The following is a 15,213-nucleotide window of genomic DNA, read 5'->3' on the forward strand; positions in this document are numbered from 1 at the left end:
TGATAAAAGAGGTAGCAGGAGTAACTTAGTTTAAATGCAAGTTGTCTACATATGAATTAATTTTTGTCGGGTGACGGTTGATGATTTGGTTGGTGAAGAGTTGATGTTTGATTTTCGTCTTTGAGTCTGCCCTTTCAACTATTTCATTGGAAATTCTAAACTTTTCCACTGGGTGTTTGCCTCCTTTATTTTTATTGTTTTAGGTAGTCTAGGATTTTAGAGGTTGATCTAAATTTAGGGATCAACTGGTCCGGGGCTCCCACTTTAGAGATGAAGAAATAACTGGGTAAGGCTCCTTGGGTAAATGGCTCCTTGATACTGACAGAGGAGAACTCTCAAGATTCTCTCAGCTGTCTTGACCTTTAGCTCACGGGTGATCTTTTTAGTAGATGAGAAGGGTATGAAGACAGCTTCTAAAACTCAGGTTTCCTATTAACTGTCAGGAGATTGAAAAAAATGGATGTAATTGAAAAATGGGTGAGAAATGGACACCGTTGAATCCGTTGTTCACACTGTATCCAAGTAACTTGTGGTTTGCATTCAGTCATTTATTTCTACATTGTCTTGGATATTTGAGGAATGACAAAACAAATCTCACACGTGTATATAGTCTAAGTTTTAGAAGACTAATAATGCCAGTTGTTCTCACTTCTCTACCAGATTCAGAGCATTGTCCTGAGTCACTCTTGACTCTTGAGCATCTTGTCCTGATGGGGATTCATTAAAAAGAAGACAGTCCTGGGGTGCCTAGCTGGCCCAGTGGGTGGAGCATGTGGTTCTTAATCTTGGGGTTGTGAGTTTAAGCCCCACGCTGTGTGTAGAGATTATATAAGTGAGTAAGTAAGTAAGTAAATTAAAAAAAAAAAAAAAGACGGTCACTGCCTCAGGAAGCTTTTGGGTACGTCAGTGGTCCTGAAAGTAGTGTATGTAAGAATCACCAAGGAGAGTATATGAGAGATGCAGGCAGGGGGGCCTGGTGCCTTAGTCAGTTAAGCGTCCTACTCTTGTTTTGGGCTTAGGTCATGATCTCAGGGTCATAAGATCCAGCCCTGTGTCAGGCTCTGTGCTCAGTGTGGAGTCTCCTTTCCTGCCCCACCGCCTCGTGATCTGGCTTTTTCTTTCTCAAAAAAAAATTTTTTTTTAATGCAAATGCCTGGTATTATCCCACAGAGATGTTGGATGATCATTGCTGATGTGGAAGCCTGTCACCTGCATTTTATTTATTTTTTATTTTATTTTATTTTATTTTATTTGTTTTTTAAAGATTTTATTTATTTATTCGACAGAGACAGAGACAGCCAGTGAGAGAGGGAACACAAGCAGGGGGAGTGGGAGAGGAAGTAGCAGACTCCCAGCGGAGGAGCCTGATGTGGGGCTTGATCCCATAATGCCGGGATCACGCCCTGAGCAGAAGGCAGACGCTTAACCGCTGTGCCACCCAGGCGCCCCTGTCACCTGCATTTTAAACTAGCATCTCCTCGTGCTGAAAGAACACTGCTGTAGTGTTGCTGTAAGGACGTTGTAAATCATCAGGACCTAGAGTTTGGGAGGCCCCCAAGACTACCTGCAGGTTCCGTGGTTCACTAGAAGGACTTAGAGAACTGCGAGAAGCCATTATCCTCATGGTTATGGTTTATTACAGGGCAAGGATGCGGACAGAAGTCAGTGAAGGAAAGGCACACCGGGCGAAGTCCAGGGAAGACCAAGCATGAGCTTCTAGTTGTCCTCTCGCAGTGCAGGTGTGCTGACTTCTCCCAGCACCGATGCTGCCAACCAGGGAAGCTCACCTGAGCCTTGGTGTCCAGGATATGTATTGGGGGTTGTCCCATAGGCACTGCCTACATGGCTGAGTTTAGTCTCCAATCCCTCTGGAGATCAAACTGGTGTCGTGTGTGGCCCAAGGCTCCACCAGAAATCAAATTGTTAGCATGGACTGTCTGGTGTGGCCGAAGGCCCCCAGCTAAACAAAGACCGCCTTATCAGGCAGGGGATTCCAAAGGCTCAGAGGTGACTTCCCAGGAGCTGGGCAATGGCCAAATCTTCCCTGGGGCAAGCTTAATCCTTTCCTGCATACAGCCTAGAAAGTAAATTGTTATTCCTGTCATTACTAGGGAGTTCAAGAAATTACTGCTTTTGGGGCGCCTGGGTAACGCAGTCCTTAAGCGTCTGCCTCCGGCTCAGGGTGTGATCCCGGCGTTCCGGGATCGAGTCCCACATCGGGCTCCTCCGCTGGGAGCCTGCTTCTTCCTCTCCCACTCGCCTGCTGTGTTCTCTCTGTCACATAAATAAATAAAATCTTCCAAAAAAAAAGAAAAGAAATTACTGCTTGTAGGTAGAAGATACATTGCAACCACATGTAGTGTAATTTGCCACAAAACTAAAATACCAGAATTTCTGCACCCAAGTGAAGATGTCTCCAGAAGTGTGTCATACTTGACACCTGTCGTAATGTTTTCATCAAGAATTTGAGTAAAGAACAGGAGTTAATGCTGGGAGACCGTTCATTTTTAGAATCAGGATTTGAAAATACTTCGACAGGTTGTAATGAAGTGCTAAAATCAACAAGGTAAAATTTATAAGGAATAAAGGTAAAATGACAGACTTAAGTTAAAGAGAAAAAAACAGCTGAGAAGTTAAAGATATGTGGTATGTGCCTTAGCTGTACCTGGGTTCAGAAGATCTGGGGAAGATGACTGAAACGGGTCGGCAGGCTTCTTTGTGAAGGGGCAGATGGTAGATATTTTAGGTTTTGCAGACTAAGAGGCAAAATGAAGGATATTATGTAAGTACTTAACAGGAGAGAACACTAATATCTATAAAATTTTTATTGACAGAATTTCAAATAATAGTTGAGTATGTATATATATTTTAATACAGGTCTAATAAGAATGGAATTTTTTTTCGGGGGAGGGTTGGATAACATGTTTTGTAATTGGAGCTCACAGGTAGTGTTCCGTATCATCACAACCAATGACAAATGTTCAGTCTCGGGGCTGATCGTCACGGAAGGTTACAGATGTCATCTCTGACAGTGTCTGCATACTCGTAGGTGCTCTTGCACACTGATACCAGTTCGGGAGCATATCATTTCAGTTTAGTGTATTCATCGTTTGGCAGACATCGATAGAATTCCACTAGATTCTTTTTGATGTTTGCCTTTCCGCATGTCATTACAGTGCAGATTCCTCTCTCCGATGGATGGTCTGATGGAAGTGCCTCAGTTGCTCGGTGAAGTGGGTTTGAGATACGTGAATTTTCATTGTACTTGCATTGAGGTTTGAGAAATGCCGCTGGAACTGTAGTTTGAGCTCAAAACACATCTGCTACACGTTTGTGTGGGGACACAAATCCACTTCTCTCTTTAACTTTTAATTTTTTTCATTTTTAATTAGCCTCTATGCCCAGCTTGGGGCGTGAACTCCACCCTGAGGTCAGGAGTTGCACGCTCCTCCGGGTGAGTCAGCAGGCGCTGCTCTAACTTGTGGCGGCGGGGGAGCCATGTGGCCGCGTCGGACGTTGCTTGTGAGTAAGATGCTTGCAGCCACTGAAATGCCGTCACTGCCCGAAGTCCCTCATATGAGCGCTGCTGTGCCTTGTCAATTTAGGCTGAGCTCATGAAGAAATGTTAACATGTAGGAGCAAAAGCTAATTTCCGAAGCAATTCAATGTTTGGTAATAGTGATGAGTAAAGGGGGGGGGTCTTTTTCAAATAGATTTCAGTCTTGGCTCTGCGGTTGAAAAGTCACAACAGAGCCTTGCACAAACCATTGAACTGCAGTGTGGTAGGACAAGTCAGGCTATTTTCATGAGGTTGCCGTTGGTACTACTGGCTCAGTAACACATGATGGGTTCGAATACTTTCCACAAAGTTCCTGCTCATGAATGATAGACTGAATAACCATAGTTTAAATGCTTTAAGCAACTTATATTTTCATCATTGTATATTTTCCAGCTAACCCTTTTTCTGCTCTGCAGATATTTTTACTGTCATAAGTTATAATGTGTCTTAGCAGATTCTACTCCAGGTTGTATTAAATCAGGGTTTTCTTAATATCTTTAAAAGTGTTCTCACCAGCAGTTCCACACTGACTGCCCTCAGAGGCCCCTTCTTCAGTCCCATTGACCCCTTGAACAAACAGCCTAGCAGTGTGGGGAACACCTGTTGGCTCAGTCCTTCGCCTCGTTCCTTCACTGACTCTCTGTTGTCATCCATGTAAGATGAGGGACCATTTAGGGTTTGGAGCAGAGAAGCGATGCCGTCTGATCTAGGCTTGGAATCGGTCTGCCGTGGTGAGCGTGTATGCTAGGGTGGCAGGGCTGGGAGCGGGGAGGCCTGTTCCGGAGTGCTGTAGTCATTTCGGTGAGGGATGGTGGCTCCGGTCACGATGGTGTTGGTGAGCATGATGGCGAGGGGACAGCGTCTGGGCCTCTTTTGTGGGAAGAACCAACATTACTTGCTGACAAGACCGGATGGGGAATGTGGGAGGAAGACAGGCGGCAGGGATGACGTCCGTTGTTTCTCGCCTCAGCAGCTGGAAGGCGGACGTTGTCGTGAACGGAGAAGGCTGTGTGTAGGAAGGTTTGTGGAGGGGGCGGGCCAGTCAGCACCTGGGCTTGGAGGTGTCGGACGTTTCACTGAGTTCTCTTCGGTGATGCTCCATTTCCCCAAGGGGCCTACAAGCAGGCCCGGCAGAGAGTACACCTGCCAGGGTTTGGTCAGGAAAACCCGGGCCATTCTCGACAATTAGTCGTACGGGGAATTAGAATCCATCCCTACCTCTGGGAGGGCTGGCAGAGTTGAAGAGAATGATGTTTCTCTTCATTTTGCCCACGTTGCCTCTTATTAGCGTTCACTGCCCGCCGCCCTGAGCTGTAGCGGGAAGGGGTTTTGGGAGAAGTAGCTCTGCCGTCTCGGTGATGCGCAGGAGCAGGCCGCGGTGGGGCTGCGGTGCAGAGTGAACAGCGGTCAGTCCAGCGCAAGGCCAGGCAGTCGGGCTGAGCCGGAGGGACAAGTTTTAGCTTTGTTAGCATAGAAGCAGCATTTGAATGAGCTTGCCTGGGAGGTAAGCATAGCTGAGAGGAGAAAGGACAGAGCCCTGGGCGACTCTGGAAGGAGGGAGCCATCGGTGGGGTAAGAAGAAAATCACGAGAACATGAGTGGGAGATCAGCTCTTGTCAGTTGTCGAAAGGACGAGCCCTGGGCTCTAATGATTGGATTGAGCAGTGCAGAGGTCGTCGGTAGTCTTAGAGGGAGAAGTTCGTGGAGTGGTGGGGGCCAGAGCCAGTGGGTTTAAGAGAGAAAAGGAAAAGAAGAATTTGCGATATCGAGTATGTTGTGTGTATGCTTGTTTGTGGAATTATTTGTACAGTAGTTGTTTTAAAGTCCCTCTGGGCTGATTGTCATATTTGTTCCCTTCTTGATATTGGCTTGTGTTGATTTTCTCCTCCCACGGGAATTGACGCTTTTCTGGTTCTTCCTATGCTGAATAAGTTTGGGGTGTGCCCTCCCCATTTAGGATATCATGCAAGGAGACTTTCCATTGTATTGAAATCTGCTGATTTTGGTCGTGGTTTAAATCCAGTCTTGCTTCCTAATCCCCCTGCTCCAGTTTACTTTTCAGAGTGGTCAGAGAGCTTCTGCAGTTACTCTTTCCAGCCTTCCTAGTTGCTCTTTCTAGGAGAGGCAGGAGGGAATGTGCTTCGTCTTCCTTACCTAGATCTGGGACCCTTCGCTTTGCAAACTGCTTCCATTTGTCCAGGTAGTGATCTCCAGTTCCACCGAGACCAGTGATGCCCGCACGACTGTGTCTCTTGATCACTTACCACTCCCAGGCCTTGCAGGAGATTTCCTGCTAAGTACTGCACGCATTTGGTTCATGGGTCCTTCCTTTGGTGCCTCTCTCAGGTAGACAGAATGACCCTTAGGTATACCTTAGTAGCCCATTCGTTCATTTGTGTACAATTGAAGCGTTGTCTTGTCTTGAATATGTTAACTGTGCCTATTAATTAATTTGAGTAGAATAGTGTTTCTTTCGTATTTTTAATGAGCCTTTGTGCAGTGGAATTTTCTATGGATATCATTTACAGTGTAGAACAGAATGGTGGTTAAGAGGATGGGTGTTGGATAGGTCTTGCTTTGAACCTCAGATTCGATTCTTATTCCCTGCATGTTGACCAGGTTCCTTAAGCTCTAAATCTGTTTTCTTATCTGTTAAGTGGAGATTATCATAACTCTTTGACAAATGTGACAGAACATAGTTCTTAGTACATGGCTAGTTAGGGAAGGATCAGCCTGAGGTTCAGCAAATACGGTTCCCAGTGATGTAGTTATTTCTGTTGTGGGGATTTAAAAGCTAATCTTATTCCCTGATGAGTTTGACCAGCGTATCTAAGATGTGCAAGCAGTTGGTATTCACCGTGTACTCTGCATGTAGAACGGGCGATTTGTTGTTGTTGTTGTTCCTAATACCGGTTTTTCAGCAATTAGTAATATTGCCTCTTCATTTCCCTAATGTATTCACATCATCAGTAGCTTACTACCGGTTGGACCGCAGACCCTGTACCATGCGCTGGCACACAGATGAATGGGATGCAGTGACCTATGACCTATGAGCTGGTCCACTGTCTAGTATTAGAATGTGTTTGACTAGAAAATTATTTTGAAGCGTAAAGAAGCTTTTGTTTGCCCAGATAACTTTCATAATCATGTTTGCATTCTTTATACATTTTTGGTTTTTCAGAAAGTTTCTTCTGACCTGTGTTCTTCAGTACAGGTTACTACGGCTTGCCTGAGTGCAGAAACCTTTGGTACACTGAGCTTAGAGGAAGGGACACCTGTGTGAAGTGGTTATATATTTTGGACATTAGAGACCTTCACAGATAATTTAAATGGTTAGAATGTTGTGCATTGAGAAACAGTGGTTTGGGGCTTTATTTGGCAGTTAGCATCAAGCGGACCATTTCCTGCCAGGGGCTCACCCTGCATGGTTAATTCAAGCCAGAGATCTTCTAATATGGCAGTGTGTCATGTTGACTGTTACTCAGCTTCAGAAAGAATCTTTCTGTCATGTTTGCTTTGGAAAGCCCAAATCATGTCCATTGTTTTAACAGTAATAATATCTGGGTAACTTGGGAAGCCAGAATAGCATCGTGATTCTAAGGTAAGCTGGTGTTTGAGTGCCTGATTTCTCTCTCCCTTGTCTGCTGTGTGACCTTGGAAAATGTCTTAAGTTTTTTTGGACTTTGTTTTCTCACATGCAAAATGGAACAAGAGTAGTAATCAGTTAGGGCTGTGAGGATTCCAGAGCTGGTGCTTGTAAAGCACTTGGGAGAGACTGCTATGACATCACACCCTCCGCAGATGGCAGGTTGTCACTGTTGTCCGGGTGAGTGAGAGGCGGGTGTCAGGGACTGTCCAGGTTGGACTGTGCACTGAAACGAGACGATTAGAAGCAAAGTGATCGTGTGGAGTTCGTTACCTGTTCAGGAAGCATAGATTCAGAGTGTGTTGTGACTGGTGGGAAATTCTCATTTGCATGTTAGGGGGAAGAGAGTTCAGAGTAGCCTGAGGACCCCGTGTACGTATAAATGTCCCCACTTATGCCAGAAATGTAGAGAGTGTCCATCTTACAAATACCTTCAAGGAGCTGGCAATTTATTTCATTGTATAATGAGCCAAGTTTAATTTTTCTTTGTCTGGAGCAAAAGAATTTAAGCATTTTAATTATAGGATTGGGGAAATACCTAGTTTTCTGCCCTAGTTGAACTAGTTCAAATTGTTATGCTTGTACTTTAGTAGTTCCGTGCTGGACGTGGCCCTAAGCTGCCCGCTGTTCAAATGGCAGACATCCAGCAGGTCCAGTGTTGATAAATGCGGTGTTGCTATCTGCTTGAATTCTCCTTAAAATAGAAACTAGAGTGAGGAGCAATTATAAGGCCCTCAAAGTCAGTGTATACGCTCATTTATTCATCATTAGGTCATTCACACATCAAGTGCATGTGTTCTGATCGTGTGTTTTAGGTGTTCGGTCCAGTGCGTGCTGTTGGTTATAGAGTGGCGAACAGAAACCAGACGTGGGGAGTAACTGGGCTGTCTTGTGTTTGCGGTTAGTAAGGAGAATAAAGCCAGTTCCAGCGGACTCGCGAGATTTCCCTGAATGACATTTTCAGGTTTATACTCCTAACAGACAAGAGGCAATAAACAAACAAACAAACAACGACAGTAGAAAAAGAGGGCTTTTAAAGAGCAAATGTTACCTGCTGCAGGCACTGGGGCTTTTTGACCTTCACTTTGGTTTTATTTAATAGTGCTTTAAATATTTGTCTGGGATGGCGGTGCTGAGGCTGCGGAACTTAGGCTGTCGTTGTCCCCAGAATCTTGCTGTTTGGGTGGAGGAAGACACTGACAGGCCAGATTTAACATCCGCTCTAGTTTGTTGCACAGGAAGCTCCACCACCGCAGAGTCCTGCGTCTCTCTCGTCTATTGCCTTGTGTCCTGGGGCCTGGGGCCGTGCATGGCATTTGTCAGCCACTCCACAGATACTGGTGTCATGTGAAGGCGTGCTGAGGGGGACAGGAGAGAGGTGTCTCACCTGGGGGAAGGGCACGGCTCCCACCGCACATGCGTCCAGGTCATCCCGGGGAAGAAGGTCCAGGTGGAGGAGGTGTCGAGGAGGGCACAGGTTGTTCTGTACACCGAAAATGGCTTAATGTTGCTGCTTTGTAGGATTCACGGGAGATAGCATGACAGTCAGACTGGGCTTGATCATTCAGGGACCGACAGGTCATATCAAGGAGTTGGGATTTCCTCTTCTTCAAAAGGAGTAATTCTAAAGTACTAGAAACCAGGTGTCCTGATACCCAAGCTGGCACTCTTTTCATATTACACAATGCGTACAATGTCAAGCAAGTGTCATCAGGTCTTGGGTTCCATATCCATTAGTGATAGCCGGACTATTAAAGTTCTGTAAGCCCCTGGTGAACTTTTCATCTTTTGGGGAGAGTGAGGATATAGGAGAAATATTTGTTTTCTCAGGTGTGAAAAAAAGTTGAAACTCTTTAAAGGCAAGCAAGGTCCATATGTCTTTGAATTCTAGTTCTCCGGAAGGATAGCAGGTATGTGTAGTAGATACTCAGTACCCGAATAAATGCAAAAAAATACAAAAAACCCTTTGCTTTTGTGTATACTCTTGTAGCAGGCGTTGTACTGGACTCTGCAGGGTGATAACTGGATGAGAAATGATCCTCTCCAAAAGGTCTTTGCAGCCGAGGGAGGGAGACAGAGAAGTCAGTCAGTGATGATGGTACAGTGGCTAAGTCCTGTGATAGAGGTGCGCCCAGGGCATTATGACAGGTACTCATCTTTCTTCAGTCCCCCACATTCTTTTTTTTTTTTTTTTTAAAGATTTTATTTATTTATTCGACAGAGATAGAGACAGCCAGCGAGAGAGGGAACACAAGCAGGGGGAGTGGGAGAGGAAGAAACAGGCTCCCAGCGGAGGAGCCTGATGTGGGGCTCGATCCCATAATGCCGGGATCACGCCCTGAGCTGAAGGCAGACACTTAACCACTGTGCCACCCAGGTGCCCCATCAGTCCCCCACATTCTTAACCCTTTTTATACCTATTGTAATTTACCCCCTACCCCAGACCTATTTTCCCCATACCTTCCAGTAGCCTCTTAGTAATTTTTCTTCATGGTCATACAGACTCATCTCTTCTTCACATTTGATTTCTGGCAGACAGTTTCCTGGAGATCTCTGTTCTGTTCTTTTCCGAGCTGCTTGCTCCTTCGGTCTTTTATTGTGTTGTCCCAGGATGTTCCTTTGTTCTCATCGTTTGGCTTTTGTCCACAGTTGGATTTTATGTTTGTGGCAACTCTTGTCTTTGTCTTTCTTCACTGACTTCTTCCTTTTGGTGGCGTTAATTACTTTAAAAAGATAGTACAGTGTTTTTGGGCAAGTTGAAGACAGCCTTCAGCATTCCCTCCTCTTGAGCAACACTGCTCCGGCTTGGACTTGTTTCTCTCTCTCCTGGTGCACAGCCACCATTCTGGAATCTCCCTTCATCGTCGTCCTGGGGATTCCCTTATCCCTTCTAATGGAAGCTCACGCCTTGCTCATTTTTTGTTGATGCTCGTGTTTTGGTGGAAGACTTTCTCCAGGGTCTTTCTGACATAGGATGCTTAGGAGGCAAACCTTTTGGGACCATGCATGATTGAAACTTGATTGATGGTTTCGCTGGGTATAGAGTTCTGTATTGGAATTCATTTTTGTTCATAAATTCAAAGATTGCTCCATTGCCTTCTTGTTTTCATGTTACTGTTTTAGAATTCAGAAGCTATTCTCATTTTTCCTTCGTATGTAACTTGTTTCCCCTCCCATCTTTAGAAGCTTGTAGGAGTTTTACAATTTGTCCAAGTCTTTTGAAATGTCGTGATGGTGTACCTTGTGTGGTCGGTTTTCATCCACTGTGCTGCATATTCAGCGGGTCCCTTCATTCTGGTAACTGGGAGTTTTCAGTTCTGGGAATACTCTTTGGCATTACTGTGCTGAGGTTTTCTCTCTTGCTTTTCCTTATTTTGTTTTTCTGGAAGTCTTATTATCCGGAACTTGGCTGTCCTGGGCAAAGGTTGTAATTATCTTAATACCTTTTTCTTCTTCTTCTTCTTCCTTCCTTTGCTCCTCCTTTTCTGCCTTTTTTTTTGGGGGGGGGGGCTTTTTTATTCTCTGTTCAGGGAGAACAGAGAGAAACTTTTCTTTAGTTTATTATTTCTGATTTCAGAAAGGTTCTTTAGATTTCCAAGGGCTCTTTTTCTATTTTTCTAAGAGAACATCCTGTTTTTCTTTATTGATTGCAGTGTTGTCTTACCTCTATATTATTGATAGTTTGTATAGTCTCTGTTTCTTTTAGGTTGTTTCCTTCCTTCTCCTGTCTGACGTGGTGGGGCCCTTTGACTTTTACATCAGGGTATTCTGGGTGGGCCACGTGTTGGGGGTCCCCAGGGTTAGTATCTTTAGATCTGTCTTTTGGAGCTGATCAGATTCCCCAGAAATATTCTCCAGTCCCTTTCCGGCACAATTCTGACTTCAGAATCTGGAAGCCAGCGGTGTGCGTGTGTGGTCTGTTGTAGGAGAGCTGGAGAATTCACTGTTCACTGTATGTACGGTCATTAAGTCCAGGTCTGTTCAGTGCAGCTGGGCAGGGTGACTTCAGTCCATAGATGCCTCTACTTTTCCGGGGAATGCCCCCTCCCATCTTCTTTCAGAGTGAGGGGGCGTCACGTTGTGCCTGGTGTTGAGGTTCTGGTTTCAGCTTCCATGGCCTTCCCCGGCTCCTCTGTATTTGGGGCTATGCCTTCTTTACCCCCGTTCTGTCTACACTGCTGCTGCCACTTCTGGTCTTCTAGGACACTGCTGTGCAAGTGGAAGTGGTTCCCGCGTGTTCCACTGCTGAATTAGGACCTGGCTTTCTTGGGCCTGCTGACTCATTTACTCTACTTCAGTCTTTTATAGTTTCTGTCTCCTCCAGGTTTCTTCTTTTTACTTTTTTGTTTGGGTCTCAATCTTCCATGTTAGAAGATTTCCTCAGTACTTCAAAAATCTTGGCTTTTTTCTCCTTTCAGTTCTCCCTGTGCTGTTTCAAACATTTTTAAAAAAGATTTTATTTATTTACTTATTTGAGGGAGTGAGTGTTTGCACAGGAGAGAGAGCAGAAAGCACAAACAGGGAGGGGCAGAGGGAGAGGGAGTAGCAGACTCCCTGTTGAGCAGGGAGCCTGACCTGGGGCTCCATCCCTGGACCCTGGGATCATGACCTGAGCTGAAGGCAGATGCTTAACAGACTGAGCCACCCAGGCGCCCCTGTTTAGAACATTTTAAAAAAATATCTCTTTAGTATAGTTTTGATGGAAGGCAGTGGAATAGATGTCTATACTCTGTCATTGTATCGTGCACTTATTAGCCAACCACACCGTTAATTTATGATTTTTGATATGTTTGAATAGTTTCCAGTTGCTTCACATGTATTTCTTTCCTTTTTTTTTTTTTTTTTTAAGATTTTATTTATTTATTTGACAGAGAGAGATACCAGTGAGAGAGGAGACACAGGCAGGGGGAGTGGGAGAGGAAAAAGCAGGCTCCCAGCGGAGGAGCCTGACGTGGGGCTCGATCCCAGGACTCTGGGATCACGCCCTGAGCCGAAGGCACACGCTTAACGACTGAGCCACCCAGGCGCTCCTTCCTGTGTGTTTCTTAAGTAGAAATAGGTTTGAAGACAGGGACGTGGTGCCCTCTTCTCACCCCTCATCCCAGGCGTTGCCCAGTAGGCTTGCGTGGGAGGTGATGGAACTGGCTGAGGGGTGAGTTCAGTAGAGCTTCAAGAAGTGAAAGGAAGGGGGTTTTAATGCGCATGTTGTCTCTCCTTGTCAGGTTCTCTGAGGACTATGGAAAGAGGAAAGAGAAACCGGGAGCATTTCCTTTAAACCCACGTTTGATTTCTTCACAGAGTTACCGTGGCCTTCAGAACTGTGAGTATAATTCTCTTGCTACATTTGTGTTTTGGTTTTTCCTTTTGTTTTGATTTTTCTTTCATCTGTCTTAAGGTTTCTTTGACATATACTAGAAACAAAGAAAAGCTAGTTGATTTTGCAGAGTAGGTGAGGGAAGAAATATTAGTTGTTTAGTGCCTTTTATGTGTGGAGAGAGGCAGGCAGGATGACAGTCCTGTCCCTGATAGTTGTGACAGTAGCAGCATGTGCCCTAGAAGAGTGCCCCAACAGGGTCAGCACTGGGCCATCCAGCTCCTAGGTGAGTCTCTGGCAGTAATCCCCTGAATGAGGCTACCCTTTGTCCCTGTTTCACATTTGCATAACTGAAACAGAGGTTAAAGGTTACTAAGTTAGTAAAAAGCAAAGCTGGGATTCAGACTCAGTCTGGCTTTGGAGCCTGTGCTTTTTACTCGTGTTTTATTCTTACGGGCTCTGGATTCAGATGTTGGCTTGGCTGCTTACTTACTAACTCTTCACTAACTACCGAAACCTAGCTCTCTCTCCATGCCAACTCTTCACTGACTACTTAAACCTAGCTCTTTCCTCTGACAAAGGGTGCTGGTGATGGGACCGCTCTCCCAGGGTTGTGGTGAAGATGCCATAAGAAATGTGAAATGTGCTCAGCATTCACAAATGTTAGCAATTGCTATTCGGTGGCAGTTCCCCCACTTTAATGAGAGGAAAAGTAAGCCCCAGAGATTGGGTTATTTGTGATTTGTTAATTTGTAACCTTGGCACTTGTGCTGCACTCCACAGTTGGGAGGTTATAGAGTTGAGATTTTATTCCAGTTTGTCTTATTTCCAAAGACTGCTCTTTCTGGTAGGCCTAGTGGTAAATCGAGGACAGATCGTTGATAGAAGATTCATCAATCTGTCTTGTGGTATTAGCATTGGTAAGATTTTAGCAATACATTGCTTTGGTGTAAAAGCCCCATAAACTTAGACTTCATGGATTCAGAATTCAGAATCATTTATAATTACGTTGAATTTGACTTTGGCAAGTGTCTTTGTCTTAGATGTCCAAGGGGCAGGACCCTGGATTGTTTTTCCATTTCCTTCTGGGGGTCAGTTCACTTTCCTCCTTTGTTCTCCTTTCTCCTCCAAACCCACTTTTGTTTCTGCCAGGATTAGGTATTAGGGAAGGGAAGGAAAATTGTGTCACGAAGTTTCAGTTTCCAAGTAAGGCCTGGAAGTCTTGCTCCTTTTCTCTGATTCCTTCTACCCTTTCTTGGCTACGAGAGGCACCTGTTCTGTGTGCTGTGCCAGGTGTGACTCTGCTGTCTTTTGGAGAAGGCCATGCCCAGCTGTTTACATCCCTTGTCTCCTCCCCGCCCTCCCTGCACATTTCGATGTTTCTTCCTGTACCAGTGGGCTATATTTATTGGGTACAAGTCTGTTTCTGCATCTTTAAGGGCAAAGATTTTGTTATTTTGTTTCTGCATGTTTTCTGCTTGACCCATGGGTAGTTTTCACTAAATGCTGGATGAAGTAGTGTTTAATGCTTGCCACAAAATAAGTTCTCTTTTCTTAGTGGATCCAAACAAGAGGGAGAATATCAAGTATAACTTTTCATCAGCATTAGCTATTAAAAATCGTTCGTCATGGTAGAGCCCAAGACAGTTTCATATTTAGCAGAAGTTACACAAAATTTTTCTTCTTAATGTGATGTGCAGCGGAACGAAGGCCTGACAGGGAACTGAGAGCCTGTTCTTGGCTCACTGGAACTTTGAGCACCGGGATATAATCTGCTGCTTCTAGTTTGGCCCTCCCCTCCCCTTCCCCCCTGTTTGAAAATATGTAAACCCAGGAAAATAACCTTATAACCAGTGTTTCTATAATTGTTTCCCCCAATTCTGGACAACTGGTGAGGCCACACGAGTAAGCCTGGCTTTGTACAGCATCGACTTAATGGTGTTCCTCTGAGACCCGGGTTCCTTGATGTACCTGAGGGCCCTGGTCCACTTGAGCCCCTGCAGGACAGATCAGGGTCTTGGTTCTTGATTTGTTTTGGGCTGTTGCATTCTTAAGGCAGAACTTGGGATGGAGGTGTTTTACAATCAGAATTCTAGGAAAGCAAAGCAAAGTTTTGGAGGAGTTGAATTGCTGAAATATGTATGGAGATTATTTTCAGGGTTAATGGGGTGTGGGGAGGCAGTAGACAGAAAGGAAGGTTGCCCGGAGACCCATCTGAAAACCCCCATTTGGTGAATAAAGATGGCTTATTTAGCGTCAGGGCAGCTGAGAACAATCGACAGAGATTGAACTGTGAGGTTCTGGGGCTGTTTGTCCAAACAAAGAGTCGCTAGGGTAAGGCGGTCCTGGCTGTCGGCTCCGGAGGGCAGCTGTCCCTCCCTCAGTGTTGAGCCCTGAGATTCGGCTGAGGTGTGAAAGGCTAGTGTGTTGGGAATAGACACTGGTGGTGGGGGTTGGAGGGTGGGGGAGAGTAGAGGACAACCAGGAGATTGTCGGCACGCTGTTCAGGGAACCAGGTGAGCAGCAGCGGAGGCTGGGATTGGAGCAGGAAAACTGGAGGTGGTGAGAAGCAGTTGGGCCTTGGATGTATTTCAAAGGCAGAACCAGTAGGATTTGCTGACAGATTGGATAAGGGGTGTGAGGACAAAGGGAGGAGTTGAGTTGACTAGAAGGCTCTTGGCCTGGGCAACTAGA

The 15,213-nt window shown here is 45.3% G+C and overlaps 1 protein-coding gene across 43 annotated transcripts in view; it reads left to right on the forward strand.

Moving 5' to 3' along the window:
* Positions 1-15,213, forward strand: part of LOC125282011 (ral guanine nucleotide dissociation stimulator-like) — a 460,718-nt gene that overhangs the window by 12,795 nt on the left and 432,710 nt on the right. For 40 of the 43 annotated variants that reach the window (XR_008959603.1, XR_008959606.1, XR_008959602.1 and 37 more), the window contains exon 2: positions 12,428-12,525. The gene's annotated coding sequence lies outside the window, so the exon portion shown is untranslated. Of the gene's footprint in view, positions 1-3,392; positions 3,523-12,427; positions 12,526-15,213 lie in introns of all 43 variants that reach the window. The other 3 variants (XR_008959600.1, XR_008959588.1, XM_057312944.1) reach the window with 1 other exon arrangement.

Source organism: Ursus arctos, unplaced genomic scaffold (genome assembly GCF_023065955.2).
Source record: "Ursus arctos isolate Adak ecotype North America unplaced genomic scaffold, UrsArc2.0 scaffold_16, whole genome shotgun sequence".
NCBI classification, from domain to species: Eukaryota; Metazoa; Chordata; class Mammalia; order Carnivora; family Ursidae; genus Ursus; species Ursus arctos.